At 34.6% G+C, this 18,087-nt stretch overlaps 1 protein-coding gene across 1 annotated transcript in view; it reads right to left on the minus strand.

Annotated features, from left to right (window-relative positions):
* Positions 1 to 18,087, minus strand: part of NT5DC1 (5'-nucleotidase domain containing 1) — a 121,719-nt gene that overhangs the window by 78,714 nt on the left and 24,918 nt on the right. The window lies entirely within an intron of this gene.

Here is an 18,087-nt window from a genome sequence, read left to right on the forward strand (position 1 = left end):
GCATACTAAATTAAGATAATTACCAAACACAAAATTCTGTGCAAGTGTTCGCTGCTCTTAAATACTGTTGAAAAAATGTTAAAAGAAGGTGAGAAGGTACCAAAAATTCTATTTGGTTGGTTTACAAATAGAATTTTCAACTCAGCCACATAACAACTACTGGTAAAAATGAAATCGTATTCTAAATAACAGAATGTTATTTAGAAAATAAAATATAAAGTGGGAAGAAAAGAAACAAACCATTTTCATATTTTATTGGATGGAAGACACAAATTTGATTTTTAGATCTCTGGCAATACCTAAGAGAAAGTTCTGAAACATTAAGAGTAGAAGAATGTATAAAATGGTAAATAAATAAATATTGGGTAAGAGACGAAGAGAAAATAGTAAGATGACAATGACAGGACTTGTAATAAAATAACAAAGAACCCATTTTAATGTCTTAAATGAATGCGAAGCTTGTGGATTTATTCTCAAGCAATGATGTAACCAGTCTCTTTACTAAGAAATAATAAAGAACAGAGAAAACTGCATTTTGAAAATCAGCATTCCTTTTTAACCATCAATTTAATACTATTGTTTAATTTTTCTTAGAATCTCACAATGGAGAGTTATTGAACTCAGATCTTATGATGTAGATAATCCAAATATTTTGTTGCCAACTCATTTCATCATATATCATCTTTGAAAACAAATTCATTTGGAGACATTAAATGGTGAGCAGTTATCAGTATCCTTTGTATTATAACACACTTTGCAGAGGGAGGGGAAGATCCTAAAGAAGCTTCCAGGCTATTACAAAGCTTCAAACCCATAGGAAGCTTTTATGTCCTATTACTTTGCTCATATACTAGATTTAAAAGGCACTCCATTTCTCATGTGTCACTCTGATACAAGAATCAAACCTAAGATTGGTTTGTTCATTCACTCTGAGAATATTTCAACATCATACTCCAGCTGACTCCTTTTCCCTTAGATCACGTCCCCAACTGCTGGCAACTAGCACATTTTAAAATAAATCCAGTAACTTTCAACAGAGTTGTGCAGACAAGTCAACGCTGTCAGTCTAAGATCCCTGGGTTAAAAGAAGTCTCATTTTGAACTATATGCCGAAGAGAGGTCTTATTCTCCTATCATGCATATTTGTGGCTGGGATATGGTGAACTAGCTCAAAGCTGTCAGAGACAACTGCAATCACACCCAGTCCCTCTAAAGACTGTATTACTGCTGTGAAGTCTAAGAAATAGTCTGGTGTGTCCCAAAGTCCAGTGTGGATTAAAATTAGCTCTAAGAGTCCATTTACTAGCTTATTGGAAATCAATGTTAATTCAAATACACCCAAATATTTGAGTTCTAAACTTAGAATCCTATATTTAAAGTAATATAGAAAACTAGAAAAGACAAGTTCAACAAACATATTTAGCAGCTCAGTGTATGTGAATGGAAGTTGGTGTTCTGTAAGTTTACATTTTAACATTGTAACAAGAATAAATGTTCATTTTCATATTTTCTGTTATAAAAATGGATTCCAATGATATAAAACCCTAGAGGTTCAATAATGTTCAAATGCAGAATGGCCAATACCAGGAATAAATTAGCTCTGGATATCCTCATCATTAAAAAAATCAACGACCATACTTATTTGGCAATGACTGTGAAAAATCATAATGAAAAAGCTCCAATCTCTCTAAAGTTTTCCCCAAGCTGTAAAAAAGGCTTAAGACATCCCATTCACACCTGCATTTTTATAAAGGGTTAAAAACTTCTTATTGTTATAGATTAAAATCTAGTAGAGAAAATACATCACAACCAAACACTGATATAAATTCAGCCATGCTGCAATTAATGACACAGTAATAATCCTTCTTGATTTGATTACAACAAAACAAATCATTATAGTTAATTTTTTAAGTAAATGACTTGCTTCCTTATAGGCTTATCCATAAAATGATCACTTGTCTTAGAAAAAAGGGCACACTCCCATTCCTTATGTATGACTAACAAGGATAGTGTAACTTGTTGGCAGTTTTCATAGGGAGAAAAAAACTGTAAGTAGTAGAATTCATTCATTCTAACCAAAAAAATCAGAAAAAATATAGCAGAAAAATGTAGCACTATTCCTTCTAATGTTATTTATGTTGGTGGAAATTCCTTTAATTATTATCTATGCCAGAGGCAAATTTAGTATGAGTAAAGTATCAGGCATTTTGATATTACTCCTAAATATTATACAAAATAACAAAATCATGTCTCTGGGAATTTCACAGTAATAGCAAAATGTGTATCACAGAACCACAGCCTTCTTCCAAATAAGATAAAACCATAATATCTATGTTTTTATCTAACAATTTTCCCACCATAAAACATAAATAGAGAATAGTTAACCCAGGTTTTTTGAGGCATTTGCTTGATTTCCATGTATTCAGACTGACACATGTGTGAAGAGCTGAAGCATCTGGAACAAAGGCCTTTGAATAAGAAAATATCTCCTAGAGCTAGTAAATACAGAACCTTGCATCTTCAGCATCTGAAGAAGACAGGTGACAAGAAATGAAAAGAAACAAGACAAGCAGTGCCAAATTATTTTTCAAGGTTTGAAAAACACTATACATTTATTTCACTGATTCCACTGCCATGAGCCTCTCTGAGTTATCATTCTATCAAGATGCCCAGATCGCTAAAGACATTTCTTACTATAAGCACAAAACTTAGTTTTCACCACACACTATAATCTCATTTTCCTGTACATGTTTGTTTTCAGATTCCAACAGATTTCAACAAAATTACTGGAAACAAGTTACAAGCTCATCGAACATGTTTTAAGAGTAAAAAATGAATTTGAGAGTGGAACTGGCATTGATGATATATAAAATCCTTAAATATAAAATATGAAACCTGAAACTAAGCAGGAGATACTTTTTCAGCAGACAAATTAGGTTGTGGTTTTGATTTTTATGTTAGTAAATTTTTTTTTCAACTCAATGCAACCTCTACTACTTTTTCCTAAGAATTTTCCAGGTAATGACTTTTTTAGGTTAAAAAAAAAGCAAAAATGATGTTTAATAAAACAGAGTTTGTGGTATTCTTGTCTTTTAAAATTAAATTGCTAAAATCGGTGCCCAAAATTCTAAAAAATAAAATGGAACACCTGTGAACTGTACTAACATTAGTTTCATATTTTGAACGGATATCCATTTAGCTCCCTTAAAATGTTTTATAATTCTATTTGTGTCATGCATTACAAATCAGCTATGAAGTGAAAATAAGGTAACAAATATTTTTTTGATTTTTAATCCAAGTAACTTCAAAATTTTCCTGTAAAAGGAATTCCTCTTTATTTTTCTAGACTATAGATACACCATATTTACAGTATTTTTCTCAGAAAATCACTTACTAACACAATTAGGACCTGTATGAGGATTTTCGGTAATTAAATGCTGATCATAATCCTCAATGGGAAACATTTTCCTGCTGGAAATTCCGATAACACAAATGTGGTACTAGTTATTACTGCATGAAAATAACTTTTCCTTGAATTCAAATGTCGAATATAAACTTTTGTTAATGATTTATGTAGAACTTTTTCAAGTAAGCCTAGAATTTCAAATTCTGTAAAAAGAATGATCACCTATCTCTATTACAGAAAAGAAAGTCATCAAAAGAAAAATTTAGTGAAACCTTCTCTACCATCATTCAAAGAGGTGCCAGGTCTTTTCTTGAATATACAATGGCATAGAGTCCCACTGGAAAGTTTGGAAAAGAATAACAACAATAACTTACTGGATCTCAATGAGCTATTTTTTTAAATAGTGTTTTTCCTGGCTAGATAGCTGTAGACAATATATAAGATACCATATATCTGCAAAACACATAACTAAGGAAAATCAATATTCAAAATAAACCAATGACAACAACAGACAACTCAATAAAATATGGGCAAAGATACGAACAGGCATTTGAGAGATGAGTAAACACAACCGGCCAATAAACATATGAAAATATGCTCACCCTCATTAGAAATCAGGAACATGCAAATAAAAATCTAATGAGACAGCATTTTACAACTACTGATTGATAAACCTTAAAATTTAGATGACACCATGTGGTTGTAATTCTTATGCTCTACTGGTAAAACATAAAATGACTTTAGCAAACAATCTGGCATTATCTAGTAAAAGAGAAAATATGTATATTCAGTATTCCGCTCCTAGGTGTACTCCCTAGAAAAATTCTTTTGTGGGTAGCTAGGAAATATGTAAAAGAATGTTTAAAGCAGCATGATTTTTAACAGGAAGCAAATAAAAATAAGCTAAATATCCATCAGCAGACGAACAAATAAATTCTGATATACCACGGGAAACTATGTAGCAGTAGAATATGAACAAACAACAGCCACACACATAATACAGACAAATCTCAAAAATCATAATGTTGCATCAGAAAATCAAGTTGCAGAGGCTCAAACACAGTATAGTTCCTTTTAAACAGAATTTAAAAACATGCAATGAAAAAAGTTATTGTGGGCTATGTATGTGTGTGTTTTGGGGGGTGGGATGTGGGAGGCTATCCTTTCTGTGACGACAGAGGAATAATAGACACATAATTCAGCAGAGTTACCTACAGGGGGAACACAGGGAATAAGTCAGGGAGGGAGGCACAGGTGCTTCAAAAGTAGCGAAAATGTAGGTTTCTTTACGTGGGTGGCAGATACATATATGTTCACTTTGTTAATATTCTTTGCTTTTTGTATAAAAGAATTATATATACATCAAAATTTTCCCAATTTTAAATATTAAAAAAAAGGGGTCCTTGTTCCTGAAAACTGTGGAAAGCAATGATGTAAGGCAGAAAAGGCAGACAGGCATAATGTGGCCAGAAGAGCAAAAGAGTTGCTTCTACCCTGAGAAAGTACAGCAGCCAAATGATGTAAAACTGCTACATTAGCATTTCAGCTAGCTTATAAGGGATGGAACTTTAGCATAAGTTGATTGATTTAAGTAACCATCAGAGGAAATTAAACAAAAGAGGAGTATTTAAAAATACATGATTGCATGCTCTTGTGGAAAATGCCAATGTAGCATCTGAACCTGGCGTCCAACCTCTCTGCTCTGCCACCTACTGGCTCATTGAACCTGTGCAATTCCTTTACCTGCTGGGCTTCAGTTTCCTTACATTGAAAGAAAGAGTGATAATATCTGTCACATGAGGTTCCGTGGGTCAAATGAGAAAAGCGAAGTACATGACACACATAAGATACAAAACAAATTCAAGGCCAATCTGAAGACAAAGCTGAATCAGATCTAATTAGTGTTGATCACGGAATGCTAGTTAAAAAGGGACTGACAAACTCTAGGGCCTTACTAGGGTCTCACAGACAGACAACATTTATACAGATGGCCCTTACCTTGAAGAAGACGACTTAATATAATGTCTCTTAAGAAAAACAAAGTTAAATTCTTATTTCTCACTTTCCTCCCATGACAAGAAATACCTAAAGAACCACAGCTCATTAAAGTGCCCCACATATGCACTTTTCAGTTGAAAAATCAGATCCTAGACTAAAGTGCTATGAAGTTAAATCTAAAAAGACATACGGGCTCTTTACTGTCATATGCAATGTTTTAAAAAATTATGATAAATTTATCAACACTGCAAGTCAAGTACATTTTAAAAGCAGTTCAACACTGTTATATTGTAGCACACAATATGCATTAAAATGTACGAGAATTTTGATGTATCAGTACTGAGAGTAAAATACAGTCGAAGTATAGATGGCTCTCAAATACAATTATTTCTCAACATTACTGTGAAGTCAGCTTTTGAATGGTATTATCCAAAACATAATAATTGTATTACCCAAAATCTACATGAGTTTAATCAACATTTGTACCAGACAACAAATTTTAAGTCTTTAAGTTAATCACTCACAAATTGTTACTAGGAGACCGAGCACTTTTCCCCCCACCAAAAAACATACAGTATTTCGTAAGGTTGGTTGTTTCCCACAGGCTACAAAACTCTTAACATTTCCCCCTTAAATTCTCCTACCAGAATTTTTGCCAAATAATTCTTTTCTCATTATACCTGTATTTTTTATAGTTGTGCTACATAAGCATACATCTATTTTTTGTAACTGTACTATTTTATCTGTCATCTATGATCAATATGCCTTTTACTAAATTAATCTTTAAAAGCTTTTCTTGGTTACAATACACAAATCCTACTGGTTGCAAAGTTAAAAAGCAATTATAAACTAAATTTACCAATGTGAGAAAGAAAGGTTTATGGGGAAATCAAGCGAAAAGTAGAACTGGAGGCAAAACAGAAAATATCCCAATATCTATTCTTATTCTCTTAACATCATAGTTGTAGTCAAGTGCAATTCCCCGTCATTTTTACCTCAGGCTAAATAAAATATTTTATACAAATATGAAGATCAAAAAATGAAATTCTAAACGTATCCCATTAGAGTATGTAAATTAGTGTGCTCTTTGCAAAACCAAGCATAGATTCTAATGCTACTCCACCAGCCCCACTCAAAAATTATATCTAAATATTAAACACAAATAGTGAAACTGCTATGAACTCAAAATTAAGAGAGGTGTTATATCAATGAAACTGTATACTGGGATACAACTTTCTATATACACAATAATGGACTTACCTAAATTTGAAGAAAAAAAGATTATTTGATAAGCATGTTAGTCCCAGTTCAAAATAGGGTAATACTAAATTTAAAATGTATTTTAAGGTTTCTGGCGCCAATACAATCACATGACACTTGAGTTCTTTATGTCGTATTTGACAACTCAAAAATAATTTTTCCATTTGAAGGGCAGGAGTGAACTAAAGACAGGACTTCGGTTAAGCTTTAGCTCAGAGTTGAATTATTTTGAGCGTATTAAATCTAAAGAAATAACAGCATTTGAAGAAGTAGGTCAACGGTCACCTAGGATATATCAACAAGAGAATTCAAATAGTAAGTCAATTCATAAAAAGCTCTCTGCCTTTTCTTTTAAAAACCATCAAACTCTCTGAAGTTGAGAATCCCACACTAAGGTTTCCCCATTTAGGGATCTCTTTTTACAGAACAAAAAGCCCTCATAACTTTTACTACAGCTTATCCATTGTTAGGATTAAAATATTATTAATAATTCAAACATCTCCCAAAACACTGAGAATTTTTTAGTAATGCCACCCTGCCTTTCAACCATTATAAAAGACCATGATGGGCTAAAAATAACCATATTAGACACTTCTTCAGGATAAAAGCAAACATATTAACATTAGCACTATTTGCTTTTTAATTAGCTTCTTTTTTAATTAGCAAATTCTAAACTAACCAATTCTAGAACTGAAACAACATGCTCTTTCAATGGCAAAGAATGAAAACAGTTTCCTTAAATCTGAGAAGCTGATCTGGAAAGCAAGCATAATGGGATTACACTGTCATACAAATTCTTGACAAAGAACAGCCAACACAGTAGTTCTGAATTAAACAGTGCTATACTAAAAATTATACTGGGTCCCTTGTAAATCCTTAAGAAATATATCCATAGACGATAATAACTTTACCATCACCTACTGTGTGATCTTGGCTAGGATGCTTAACCTCTCTGGGCCTCAATTCTTCATGACTAAAGATGGGGATAATAACAGTACCTACTTCATGGGGCTGCTACAAGGAGTAAATGAGATAAATAATGCAAAGTTCTTAGAACTGTATCTAGCACATGATAAAAGCTTAATATATGTTAGCTATTCAGGTGGAAACTTTCTAACAGATTTCAAAATTCTAAAAGACACTTGATCCTCCATACAAATTTCAGGAGCAGTAAATAAGACTATTTGTAAAAACATGACCAGGGATGAGCGTAGAGCTAAAGCAGTGCCTGAAGCATAGCTAAAAAATATCTTTCAACTGAATTAAAGTATAATGAAGCTGGAGTAAATATTAAGTATAACTTGTGGAAAATATGTTTGGTAATATAAGTTATATTACCAAAATTATATTACATTGTTCATTAAATAATGGAGTGATACATTACCTATGGTTTTAATGGAAAAAAGTGAATTCTGCTCAAACATACCTATGCTAAATACAGGTGTGTGTGTGCATGTATGTGTGTATGTTATTGTTACCCAGAGGACTTAATTAGAGTCATAAAAAATAGGTTTATGTCCGCTTCAGACAAAATTTAAATATCAGTTTCTGGTACTTACTAAGATTAGCATTTCTTGCAGCTTAAATATTCATTTTTTTGTGATACTGAATGTGATTCTCAAATTTTTCATCTTATAAACTCTAATGTTCTAAAATATCTATCCAGTGCCCACCTTCTAAATAATAACTTATTTTCCCTTTAAAGGTCACATATTTCCATTCAGGAGAGAAGATGCTAACAGGTTGTTTGGGCAGGGAAAGAATTAATAAATGCTGTCAGTAGTCTATGAGCCCATTTGTATTTCCTGGCATATGTGTTTAATACATTGAGGATTTGAATGAATTGATATATCTCCAAGTAAATGAGGTATGGATGGGTGAAGAAATTTGGAAAATGAAGTACAGGCTTGTCTAAAAAGTTATTCGTTGCTCTAAAACTGTACAGTTCGAGTTTCTGAGACATTTAAAGAAATCCCTTTAAATTCTCGAGAGTATGGGCTCCTCTTCTTTTTCCTTCTCTTTCCATTCAGCCCCTCTCCTGACCTATCCACTTAACTCTACACCTCCAACCATGGCTACCTTGAGAAACACTGTCTTTAGAAAATCTTACTCTGAAATTCTAACTCGATTACCAATAGGACACTGGAAGGTACACAGTCACTAGAACAGGAGCCATAGTCTCTTTTGTGAAATGGCTTTGGGAAGCAGTTGTTGATGCTGTGACTTCTGCAAGAATTCAGTTATTTTAAGGTAACACACAGACTGAAAAGACCCCAATTCAAACCAACACTGCGCAAAAGGACCCACCCCTGAGTGCCCACAGGTGTGAGGCAAAATGTCCACACTCAATAAATATTGAAATCTGGTCTCCTAAAGCTCTTAATTCGTTCATTCAGCAAATATTTACAAGGTCCATGCTTTGTACTCCGCACTACCTGTACAGAGTGGAGTTTCAGTGGTAAATAACCAACAGTCCTTGAATTATATTCAGGAACAATTAAAAAGTGTGATAAGAGGACACCACTGATGATTTGAAAGATGGTTTCACGCCAGAATCCGCGACTTCTGCATTCTGAAGAAGCCAGAGTGTTTGGTATCTGTCTCCTCCATTTCACTAAGATCACCAGTAGCAGGTTAGCAGCATCTAACCCAGCAAATGGCACACAGTAGAGACTCAAAGTTCGACAAACATTTGGGAAGACTGGCGCTATAAAGAGATTCAAGTATAACGTCAGAGGTGTTTACTTCTTCAACATCATGGTGGTCATCACCATCACTCACATTTACTGAGCATTCCCCGACACTGTTCTACCACTTCACATATATCTCATTTCATCTTCCAAGGTTCCTAACAAATAAAAATAAGAGGAAACAGGACAGGACCATAGCATGTCTACATTTCAGCCTTACTGGTATCAGAAGTGGCAAGATTTATTTTGACATAGGTGATTAAAGATAATTGATAGAAGCTTAGCACTAAACAGATCATTTGTGGGGAAAATACCACTATTAATAGTTATTATACCTCTGTGGTATATAAATTTTATTTTCTATTTCCTACATTTTCTCTAAATAGTAATTACTTTAAAATTCTGAAAGCAAGTAAGCAGACTTTAGGGATTTTACTAATGAGGAAACCAGGTGTAAGAAGGCAGAAGCCAGAGATGGCAGGAAGAGTAACCCTTTAGCACTGGTCCACAGTCAGGGGCAGAGAGGTCTGCCGGCCAGGTAACAAAGTTGATTGATTAAAGGTAAGTAGACTGGGGCCCAGCATTGCTTAAACTAAAAACTCCAGGATGTATTTTAATTGTTAATATGAGTAAGTTACACAGCTACAGGGCATCAGTCTTGAAGGAAGGTTTCTTGGTGGTCTGGTTGCCACCCACAGAAACTGTGCTTCATACCCTCTAAGTAGGTAGTGATTGTGGAGTTGTTCTATGTATGATAATAAGCAGAGGGGCAAAGAGATTTAAATAAAAAGCATCACCCCATGACTACTCCAATTAATACTTTAATTCTCTAATTTCTCCTTCCAACTTAGCAGACTGCACATGAAAAGCTGAACTTGTTAATAAAGTAGGAATGTGTTTGAACGGCCGAGACTCTGCTGGGTGGCCAAGATCCTTGAAGACCTTAGGTCAAAGAGCCAAGAAGCTCTATATTTTTAACTTGGCAGGTTACTATGGAAAGACGGTGATGTCATTAAGCACCTGAAGCACAAAACTATGAATTCTTTAAGTAATGTGGCAATTTATTGTGCAATAGAAAATAGAATATAAAGCCCTTGTTCAAACTTTCTAAATGACTGTTTTTCTTGACCTGGCCTGAAGTTTCAGGGGTTTTCATCAACACCTGTTTTTTGCATGAATTTCTCCTTTCAAGCCCTCAGCAGGTATCTAACCACTAAACCACATTAGGTTATTTACACAAATAGATCATTTTTAGCTCTTGGGTTCTGTAATAGCACCTACAAATGTTCTTTTAAAACCTTTTCAAGAGGAATGAGGTGCAGCTAGGTGGTGGTGGAAGCTGTGGGCCTCCAAGTGCCCTAACTAAATTTCTGGGCACCTTCATTTCCACTGCTAAAAGACTGAAGGATGATTGGAACAGGAAAGTCAGTATCCTGTTAGGGTAAGGAGATGAACACATCAGCTTAGTCTGTGGAGTTTTCCTTCAATGGGCTCCCTCACCAACAGCTCTTTACTTCAGAAATTTAACTCAGTTAAACATTAGGGAATGAGACATTCATAACAGAGGAACTAGTTTCCTCCTCTGAAGAATGAAATGATTGATCCAGATAACCTTTAATGTTCCTTAGAGCTCTGAGTCTGAAAGAACAATAACATTCTGAATCAATAGTTTATGTACCGTAAGAGTAAATTTTAAATGTTAAAAAAACCCTCATGGGTAAACTAAAAAGACAAATGACAAACTGGGAAAAACATATGCAAACTATACCATAAAAAAGAGGTTTGTTTATAGGATACAGAACACTTCTAGGAGAAGGGGGCTAGCAATAAAGTCTTAACTATATGAAAAGATGCTCAACCACACGCTTAGTAAGAGGAATGAAAATTACAAGTAGACCAAGATCCAATTTTCACTTCTAAAATGAGCAAAAATCTAAATGTTCAACAAAAATGAGCAAAAATCTGAAAATTCAACAAAATCTAAACAACACATCCTGTTGGCAAGGCTGCAGGGACAGGCACTCTCACACAGTGCTGGTGGAAATGCAAAATGATACAACACCTATGGAGGGGGATTTAATAATATGTAACAAAATCATGTATGTATTTACCTTTTGACTCATGAATCCCAGTTCCAAGAATCTCTCCCAAAGATTCAGGCAAATATATATGTGTGAGTGTATGTGTGTGCGTGTGTCTACACATACATACACACAAAGTAGAAGTAATTGTACTAGCAAAAAAGAGGAAATAACACAGATGCCTATCAATAGGGAAATGATTGAAAATACTACAGTACATTCATATAATAGAGTACTACGCAGCTGTAGAAAGGAATGTGGACCATCTTTCTGTAACGTCAGTCAATGATCTTCAAGATAAACTGTTACATAAAAAGAGGTTAAATAAAGTATATATATTAGGATGCGACTTATCAAAGAAATTGGAAGGGGATATGAGTACTTATTTTTAAAAACAACTGAAAGATAAACCAAAAACTTTTTTTTTTTAAAAAAAGCTTACTTACAGAAGGAAGGTGAAACACAGTGTGGGTAATAGGTCAGTAACGGAGACCAGATTTCTCTGAATATTCCTTGTTTTGTAAATTTGACTTGGGAAATATGTAATGCATGTTGGAGCTGGCTTGTACTGGCTCTTGGTAAAGGTTCAGGTGTTTTGTGAGCTGGTTGTCTTTACCCTTGTAGCTCGCAATTGGCCATGGTGGGAGTATCTACACCATTGATTACAGCACACAGACCTCCCTAACCCCTAAGAAACATTTATCAGCACATTACAGGAACTTTAGGAAATTATCAAACAAAATTAAATTTAAAAAGAGCATTCCTGGGGCTTCCCTGGTGGCGTAGTGGTTGAGAATCTGCCTGCCAATGCAGGGGACACGGGTTCGAGCCCTGGTCTGGGAAGATCCCACATGCCGCGGAGCAACTAGGCCCGTGAGCCACAATTACTGAGCCTGCGCGCCTGGAGCCTGTGCTCCGCAACAAGAGAGGCCGCGATAGTGAGAGGCCCGCGCACCGCGATGAAGAGTGGCCCGCGCTTGCCGCAACTGGAGAAAGCCCTCGCACAGAAACTAAGACCCAACACAGCCATAAATAAATAAATAAAATTAAAAAAAAAAAAGAGCATTCCTAAAAATTGAAAGCAAAACAAAACAAACCTAACAGTGAATTGACTGGGTAGCATTACTACATTGAAATGAGCCATTTCAAGGGACCGTAAGGCACAGTGATTTGACTATACAGCTATAGTGGAAATACCAAAAGAATTAAAAAATAATCCTAAACCTTTTTCAATACTGTAGTGTGAATGTTGGTATTGCCATTCTGAGAAGTCAGAGTGTTAAGGAATAAAAAGCAAATAAATAACTACATTACTGTCATGAGAATGAGATTTTTAGTGTAGTACTAAGGAACTAGAGATACAAGTTGGAGGTCATTAAGAAAACACCCTGTGGTCCTCAATGTGAATTAGATGTATTAGTATGAAGTTATGATGTCTTATATTTAATTAACATTACATGAATGAATCCCCTAGCTCTCCCCACTGAAAAATCCCAGAAACAATCATCAAACCAGGAACAATGCACACCCTTAGGACCCAGGCACCCAGATTGTGGTCTCCAACTTCTATTTCCCACAAAAGGAACCAAGACTCCCCAACTACAGTTCTGGGTCAGGGAAAGTACAAAATATTGGAAGGAAAGAAGCTATAAAAGACTCCTCGATCATACCAAAAGGTTTCAGAAGCCAACATGAAGAGGCTCCTGCTGACCAAAGATGGAGGAAAAATCTGAGCAATAATAACAACTGCCATAGACTGAAAAACATAAAATACATTTAAATCCATGAGTTTATAATGATACTCAAACACCTCACTGTGCCACCTCTGTAGAATGTTAGGAAATAAGCTTATTGTTTTATACACTGGTAAAGGTATCTATCTATCCTGCTTTTTCTATACAGACTGTACTTCAGGGTAACCAAATGGAGTATTTTTCTTTACGGAAGTATTCTAGCTAATAAGCAAAGGAGCAATGATAGAATTAGGATACCTAGGTAATGATCATTCCTAGTAATATCACAAAGAGAAAGAACCAGCAATAAAAGGTCTCCTGATTGAAATACACCATACCACTGTCTATAAAGTATTCTTGGCCAAAAAGTATTTGTGTGTGTGTGTCTCAAACCTGAATCAGATTAAACCTCTAGATCTAACTACCAATTTACAGGAAAAACAGGATACAGAGAAGCATGTTAAGTGACAACAAAATCCACATTGTAGGAAACTGTACAGGAAAGATGACCCAGTTTCTCAACAAATAAGCTGTAAAGGGAGAAAAGAGACATGGATAAGAAACCTACATTAACAGGGACATATCAATTAGGGGAAATTCATGAATTTAAGTTGAACAAACAATAAACAATCAGTAAAAAAGTATGAATATGTATGTATGCTACACATGTGCTTGTGTATCTCTACATATGTTTGTGAGTATATATATGTATATATATGTTTGTGTGTATATACATGTGTGTATATATACTTACGTGTGTGTGTGTGTACACACATAATTGGGGAAATCTGAAGTGAACTAAAGCATCTGATAAAATTAAGAAATAACTAATTTTTTATGTATGATGAAGATACTATTTTAAAGAAAAAGAACTTATCTTCTGGAGAAATAGACTGACATTTCACAGGTGAATTGGTACAATATATAGGATTTAAAAATATGGGGGGTGATGAATGGAAGAAGGATTGAGTGACAGTGACTTGAGATTAGTTTAAGTTGGGTAGTGGGCACAAAGGCATTCACTGTAACCATTCTCTCTACTTCTATGGATAAGACTAAATTTTTCTATAGTAAAGTTAAAAACCATATGAACAAAAACAACAAAAATTATGTATCTAATATTAACAAGCTGGTAATAGAACACTGATAGCAGACTAAGACATTCCAACTTAGAAGTCCCTCATGATCACCTGAGAAGCTTTTTCTAAATATCGTCTCTGAACCACCATGATCTTAATGAACCCCAAAGACAGAAGGAACTGTGTCATGTACCCCAGGACTGTGGAAGGAAGGTTGAGAACCACTGTTTAAACACTGTAAGGGGGGGCGGCTGTACATCATTCGTCCAGTTTTTTATCTCCATGCCTGACATGTAGAAAGTACTCAAGAAATACTTGGTGAATTAATGATACCCTGGGGAAGTGAAAATGAACATGTGAGCTTAATAGCAGCTAAATGCTAGATGTGCAAAAAGCACTGATATTTGATATTAAAAAACCACTTAGGTTACTGAGCTTAAAAGGACTTTCTGTTCTTTAAGTAGAATGGGTTTTCATCATAAAGCCACAGACTAGTCACTTCCAACAGCTACAAGTAAACTCCTAGAATAAAAATAGTTTTAAATACACAATTGGGTGGGGTGAGGCTAGCAAATATTCTGATTCTACAATCTATTTTGGACAAGACAGTGTTTCTTATGTGACTAACAAAGCAAACAGTAGTCAGATTCCTTGTGCTGAAATAAGTACACTATTTGCAAAAAGGGTTGAGCATCCAAGGCTTATTCAATAAAGACACCACATTTTCCAAAGTTAAATGGGAATATAGAATGACAAATACCCACATATATTTACATACCCCCAAAAGAAGGCATATGACCACTTGGTATGGATTTTGTCTCATAATTACTAAATGGAGCCAAGCCCACTGTCTCACCACAGGAAACAGCAAAATACCTCAAGCACAAGAATAATCTAATTTTAAAGCTGGGAGGAGTTTAGAAACCTAATACAACCTTTTCATTGTGTTGATGAAAAAACAGACACCTAGAGAGGTTAAGGTGAAAAGTTCTGGAAATAGTCAGAGTAGCCACAGAGGAACACTTGGTCTACACAGGTGCACAGAATGAAGGGCCAAGAATTAATCTTTGAACTTTCACATGAGTGATGTCTAACAGGGTATCAGTCTCGATTACAAACAAATAAGTGTATGTGTGTGTCACCATATATACACACAAAAATACTAGAATATGCACTTCTAATAAATACTTTTAAAACAAATTCTACAGCCTAGTATTCAAGGGCATCCATAATGTTACCTTACCTACTTTTTCAAAACCTTTTCCAAATGAACCACAGTAGATGGAAGGCAGCCACTTCTCTCACTTACCTTTGTGGTCTCTTACAGATGTAGTAGAGTAATAGTATAATTACAAAAACTATTGCATAGATCATTTTCAATGATGAAAGAATGATCAGAATATATAGAATGGATAAACAACAAGTTCCTACTGTATAGCACAGGGAACCATATTCAATATCTTGTGATAAACCATAATGGAAAAGAATATAAAAAAAGAATGTATATATGTGTATAACTGAATCACTTTGCTGTACAGCAGAAATTAACACAACACTGGAAATCAACTATACTTCAATAAAAAAAGAATGATTAGAAAATATAATCTTTCCAATTCTTCTGTAAATCTGAACTGATATAAAAGCCATATTTCATATATATCTGTGAATATTATATAGAGACATATAGGACATTGTAAATTTTTAAATATGGCAACCAATAACATTGTAAATTTTTAAATATGGCAACCAATAAAAGGTCTAAAAGTGAGAGAAGAAAGGAAGGCAGTGAGATGAGTTATCCACTTACAATTCTACAAGGTGCAATACAAGGCTTAGTTCAAAATATATACAGAAAATTATATGCAGGGGAGGAGGAAGGGAAGAAAAAGAACAAACCCTTATTTCACCTACTGGTCAAACATTCAATTATTTCAATTACTGATCAATCCTGAATCCATACCACTTTAATTCTGCAGAGATTTTTTAAAAAGATGTATCTATACCTATTATGGAATTTTCCTTCTCACCTACTTTACATGTACAGTTGATGTGATTTAGCTCCAAAATGATGAAATTTAGTAGGAATCAGAATTTGGCCTCTCAACTTCCTGTTATTAGACTCTTTAGGATCCTGAAAACTGATTTAAAGAGTCTCCTAACATTGTTAAAGAGAATACTAACCACTGAAAATTAGAATGATAACATTTACTTTCATCTTTGGGGGAAAAAATGTTTCTAATTGGGCTGATTCAAGAGCCCTGAAGGAAATTGCAAGGTAAACCAATAATACTTTTAAAAAGCCAAAAGCAAAGTCTGAAGATTATTTTTCTTATGAAATGAATACAGCAACCTTATTTAAATGGACATGATATGACCTTATCAAGTTAAGGGTTTTTGTAATCTCCACTGCAACTCTAAAGTAAAACCCAAAATTAAGCAATAAAATCTGAAGCCATTTACTGAACACAGTATAGTGTTGTAAACAATGAATTTAAATCCTTCAGGGTGCAATACAGCAGCTTCCCACTAGCTATCTATTTTACACATGGTAATGTATATATGTCAATGCTACTCTCTCAATTCATCCTACCCTCCCCTTCCCCCCGTGTCTACAAGTCCACTCAGCTTGGTGCTCTGTGATGACCCAGAGGGGTGGGATGGGGGTCGGGGTGGGGGAAGGGAGGCTCAAGAGGGAGGGGATATATGTATACATATAGCTGATTCACTTTGTTGTACAGCAGAAACTAATACAACATTGTAAAGCAATTATACTCCAATTAAAAAAAAAAGTCACACACTCAGAACAATAAATAAATTCTTCAGGGTAATTATTGCTAACTCTACTATCAAATTCATGGATATCTTGCCTCTGTCTAAAAAATTTTAAATAGTATGCAAACACTGAAACATTTATATGCTAACATTTAAAATTTCTCTTATTAACAGCTGAGGACTTATATTAAAATTCTGAAATACAGGACCGCATATCTACATTTTCACCATTGTGTTTCTCTCAAGCCTAAAAATAAGAATTGGAGTAAGCTATTTTCATAAAAATTTAGAAACATTCACGGACACATTAATGGCTTCATGTAATAACCAAAGTAAATTTAGATGATGGTTTAAATCCACACTCCCCTCCAAAAGACTTCTTCCCCTACTTTTATATACTACCAAGTATTTTCAACCAACTAACACAAGAATGTGCTTTCTAAAAATATAAAGGGGATAGGATCATCCCGTTATGAACTAACCTAAACATCTGAGTAATAACTTCTAAAATAAAATCACAGAAAAAGATGGTGCATGGTTAAAACTATTAATATATATTTAAGACAAAAAGTTTATTTTTCAATAAGAAAACAAGGAAAAAGAGAGCCCAACCTGATCTTGTATGCCTGCCCAATAGAACTTTCCACCATAATTTGTGCTTTTCACCTCTGGGGCAGGGGGAGGAGCTTAAACTCTGGGTAACCTCATGTAGTAAGGGAATAGCAGTATAAATACTGCAGGGCAGCTCACCTGGGCACAGAGGAAGGCACAGAGAGCTGGTAAGAAACCAACTCCAGGAACTTCCAGCATCCAGGTAAGTCTATGACTGGTGGACTTCCATGTTAGCTTATTTGGAAACAAGCTTCAATTCATTATTTATTTTTTGTGATTTAAAAAAAATGGCTTTCCACTAAAGTGCATTCAGAAAGTTTAATTTGAATCAGTCTATAAAAAATAGTCCTAATTAAACTATATTTGTAAAAACATGTCCTAATCTGAATTTCAGTGTATTTGAGACTATTGGTGACTTCAGTCTATATCAAAGATCTTGAATTATTTAGTACAGAC

Source organism: Eubalaena glacialis, chromosome 12 (genome assembly GCF_028564815.1).
Source record: "Eubalaena glacialis isolate mEubGla1 chromosome 12, mEubGla1.1.hap2.+ XY, whole genome shotgun sequence".
Classification (NCBI taxonomy): Eukaryota; Metazoa; Chordata; class Mammalia; order Artiodactyla; family Balaenidae; genus Eubalaena; species Eubalaena glacialis.